The sequence below is a fragment of the Crinia signifera genome, chromosome 11 (assembly GCF_055691185.1).
Source record: "Crinia signifera chromosome 11, ASM5569118v1, whole genome shotgun sequence".
Taxonomy (NCBI): Eukaryota; Metazoa; Chordata; class Amphibia; order Anura; family Myobatrachidae; genus Crinia; species Crinia signifera.
In genome coordinates, this window is record NC_139227.1 from 19,841,274 (window position 1) to 19,846,147 (window position 4,874).

The window sequence follows — 4,874 nt, forward strand, 5'->3', positions numbered from 1 at the left end:
CAGAAGTACCAACACACTCGCCATTCCTAGGAATGGGGTGCAAACAGCACCCACATCCCAGGGTGGGGTGCGGTGGCCTGTGACCACACACTCTAGTAAATACAAACACAGGGGGCCCAGCACTCACTACAACAAACTAACTCACCTTAACATTCAAATAATCAATAAATAAATAATGGGGTTTTAGTTCATGAATTGATCAATGCATTTAAGCTTGCAGCCCATCGCCAAGGGACCCCATTTCACTGCAAGTCCTACACTAACAACTGCTTTTCTTGGGAACCTGGCACCTGCTTACACATCATAGCTAAAATGAACATGTGTTTTTTTCCTGGGTTAATGCTCAACTGCCAAGTAACTTATGGCTTTTATAAGGTGAGACAATCCCAAACACAGCACCTGAATTAGTATTAAAGGGGCAGCTGTCACAGGTTTCAGGTAAATGAGCTTATCTAGGGTGCATGAGAAAGCTATGATCACAGTAACAGAGGTTAATTAAAAATCAACCCAAATATATAGATACAGAAGTACCAACACACTCGCCATTCCTAGGAATGGGGTGCAAACAGCACCCACATCCCAGGGTGGGGTGCGGTGGCCTGTGACCACACACTCTAGTAAATACAAACACAGGGGGCCCAGCACTCACTACAACAAACTAACTCACCTTAACATTCAAATAATCAATAAACAAATAATGGGGTTTTAGTTTATGAATTGATCAATGCATTTAAGCTTGCAGCCCATCGCCAAGGGACCCCATTTCACTGCAAGTCCTACACTAACAACTGCTTTTCTTGGGAACCTGGCACCTGCTTACACATCATAGCTGAAATGAACATGTGTTTTTTTTGTATATATATATTTTTTATTTTTTTTTATCAAATATTTCATTTTGCATATTTTGCTTTTTTTGTTTAATATGAAATATCTGAAACAATTACTCTTGCGCCTGCATGTCCACATTTAATAAAAAGCTGATTTGTGGAGTATTATTGTCAGTTTTCCTTTTAAAGCTTAGCTATGTTCACTTGCTGCTGGGCACTATCCTTATTTTATTTCATTCAATATTTAGCGCAGCGTGTAAAGTGTAGTTAGTGCCAATTTTTTGGTATATGTTTATAGTTAGTATTAGTATTAGTATTAGTAATAGTTAGCCTTCTGAAAAGATTTATTTTTTTTAAATTACATTTGGATACAAGCAGCAGTGGCAGAATATACCTACAGGCTGCCACTGCCCAATTAATTTCCCCAGCTACAACCTGGGACTGCTTACTCGCAGCCAGACAGGCAGTCCCAGTGGGGATGTTTTCTCCCCTTGTGGGCTGCAATCCAGAATGCCATAGACACTCCTATGCTGTAACAGCAGTCCAATATGACTTCTCTGGGCTGCAGATGATGCAGTCTCTAGAATCCTTTGCTGCTTGTTCATTCGTGCGCATGTATATGGCTTTGATCCATTATGTTTTCACTATGGAATATATACTGAACTTTGACCATTTTTATTTAAATTTTCACCAAGTGAAGCTTAGACAGTTTTGTTTGTATAATTTAAGCTCTAAAATAAGCATAAAAAGGGTTGGCTGCATCCATGTAATAATGGAGCATCTCTGCGTAACTAAATCAGGATACAGTAACAAGTGGCCTGTAATGTCTGTGCCCTCAATCAAAATGTGTGTAAAGTAAATTCAGATGCTACAATAGATTGTGGCAAAATTGAAGATATTTTTGTGGATGCAATTTTTGGAAATGCAAAAATGTGAATATTTATCGCAAATCGCACATGTGTAAGTGTGTGATTGCGGCAAAAGTTGCACATTTTGACCGTGTTCAAAAAAACGCAGATCAAAAATCGCATCCAGATGGTTTCTGATTGAAAAGTATAGTGATCGCAAATGTAATAGGGCGTAATTTTTTAAATTGAACATCAAATATTAGCAAAAATCGCCAGAATAACAGATTAGGATCTGGCTGGTGAATTTGACAGTCAGTGTACAAATAGTAAACATTTAAAACAAAAACAGCATGGGATCCACTTTCCCAGGCACAACCAGCCCTGGACTCTATGAGACGGTCCTGCTTCCAAAAATATAGGAAAGAAAAAGGCCTAGGGGCTCCTCATATTTTTAAAACCAGCACTGGGCTCTTGGACCAGTCCTAGTTCCAAAAATTCAGAGCGCCAACAGCAGTAGGGTAATGCCACAACTGGGGAACACTTTTTTATAGGTCCTCCGTGGACGTCACAAACCTCTAACTGGTCATCCCTGGCTGGGGTCCTTGGGCACCCACCCGATAAGAGAGTTTCCCCTAGGCAAGGATGGTGGGTGCACTGAAACTGAGAATAGTTGACGGTCACAAAGCAGGAGAAGGCTATAAGAAGACAGCAAAGCGTTATCAGATGCCCATATCCTCTGTTCGAAATGTAATTAAGAAATGGCAGTCATCAGGAAGAGTGGAAGTTAAAGCAAGATCTGGAAGACCAAGAAAAATATCAGACAGAACAGCTTGCAGGATTGTGAGACAAGCAAGTGAAAATCCACGTTTGACTGCACGTTCCCTCCAGGAAGATCTGGCAGACACTGGAGTTGTGGTACACTATTCCACTACAAAGAGATACTTGTACAAATATGGTCTTCATGGAAGAGTCATCAGAAGAAGACCTCTTCTACGCCCTCACCACAAAAATCAGCATTTAAAGTTTGCAAATGAACATATAGACGAGCCTGATGCATTTTGGAATCAAGTTCTGTGGACCAATGAGTTTAAAATATAACTTTTTGGCCGGAATGAGCAAAGGTGCGTTTGGAAGAGGAAGGGCACAGAATTTAATGAAAAGAACCTCTGTCCAACTGTTAAGCATGGGGGCGGATCAATCACGCAGGAGCTGCCGGAGGCAGAATGAATGGCAGCGCCTGCTCCCTGGCCACTTACAGGGGCGGATTGGCCTGCCGGGAAACTGGGTATTTTCCCGGTGGGCCGGCTCATTTAAGTTAATATGAGGCCGCTCACCCTCCCTTGCTGGGCCGCGGACCGCCATCTATGTGGTTAGCGGCCGCAGCAGTATTCCCACTTCAAAGATGGCCGCAGCCCGGCTTGCCCAAACTTAAAATGGCCGTGGGAGGCTGGTGCGCATGCGCGGCCGCACACAGCTGCTCCCGCGGCACTCTGGGGAAGGCTGCACTGCGTGTCACCGTTCCATGTGATCACACCAGGAAGTGTCTCCCGGCTGCAGCAGTCGCAGGAAGCAGAAAGAGCAGCAGCCTTGCAGGGACTGAGGCTGAGCCGGGGCTTAGAGGCTGCTGCTGCTCACCATGCATGACGCTGCCAACAGAGGGGAGCAGAGATGGAGCACATCAGGACCACCAAGGTAATGTGGTCTGGACAGAGCTACCCTGTGGCAGCATCTAAGCAGTGGCAGAGTTAAGCAGCAGCTGTTTGTGCATAGCAGAGCATGTCCTGCTCTGGAGGTAACAAATGGCAGTGCATCCCACCCATGGCCAGCTTGCATGGAGACTGATCTGAATTCTTATACCCAGGGTTATTGCAGCATACAGGATGCCATTGTATTTATGGCAGACCAGTGTTGTCAGTGTAATCATCATCTGGCAATACACTGTTTCCTAGTGTTATGTTACCAGCCCTGTCCCATGCATGCACTCTGGCTGCAATACAGGGCTGATTCAGAGATTATCTTCATGGGAATTAGGGGGCGATTCTCTATCACAGAAATGCGGTAAAAACCCAGTTACCGGGGTTTTTACCCCATTTCTGTATGCTATTGGTTATTGGTCCTCCGCAGTGGCAGCGCTGCGGAGGGAATCGCCAGCAAAAGCTGGCGATTCCCTGCAGAAGCCTATGGGCTTCTTACCGCAGCTCTGTGTGAGGGATTCATCACGGATCCCTCCCAGCATGCCCTGCGGCCGGCGCGTCACTCTGCACATGCGCAGATGGAGTCCCGGGTCACAGACCAAGAAGTCCAGTGCCGGCGCCGCATCGCAAGGGACAGCTCTTATCGCAAGCTCTTAAGCCGACTGCGGTGGTGACTTGTCCACCAGGCATAGCCCACCGCAGTACGTCTACATGGTGAGATACCTTGATGTTTATCATTGATTATACCCAGGATCAGAGCACATCATCCAAGTAGTGTTTGTATTCACCAAGTATCTTTTTCTGCTTTTTTGCATGCATTTTTATGTTCAAATAAATGTTGTCTTTTCACAAATACCAGTGTGAACATCTTTTAAGAAGGTTGCGCCACACTATTCATTATATCATATGTTTGTCCATTGGGGGACGGTGTAACCCCTTTTCAGAGCCGCCGAGAGGCAGGGGGGGCGGGTACATTTTACCTGGGCCCGGGCCTGCCAGGGGAGCCCGGGTCCAGACACACACTTTAAAAAAAAATATTTGTTGGGGCTGCGGGAGGACTAGTGTCTGCCCGCCCGACCACCCGCCCATGTGTTCGGCCACCCGCTTGTCATCTGCGGCTGCCCCTGCCTTCCCCTTCCCCTGCATATAGTGCACAGTCACACAGAGTGAGAGACAGACGCTAGAAGTCATAGTTCACCTCTAGCGTCTGACAGGAAGCACAGCTCTGCACTTCCTGGTAATGCTGCCGGGCTGTGCTCCCTGTCAGACGCTGGAAGTGAAAAATGACTTCTAGCGTCTGATCAGCGGAAGCAGGGGAGAGTGAGACTGACAGCCAGGGCTCTGCACTGCGGGGCTGGCCCCGCCCACCACATTCGGAGCAGCAGCAGCAGCCCGGCTCCGTGTGTCAGGGACAAGCCCTGCTCCTGCCTCTTCCTGCTCCTATATGTCTGCCTTTAGCTGCCTGCTCCACTACACTGCCGGGTCCCTGCACCTGCACAGGAGGG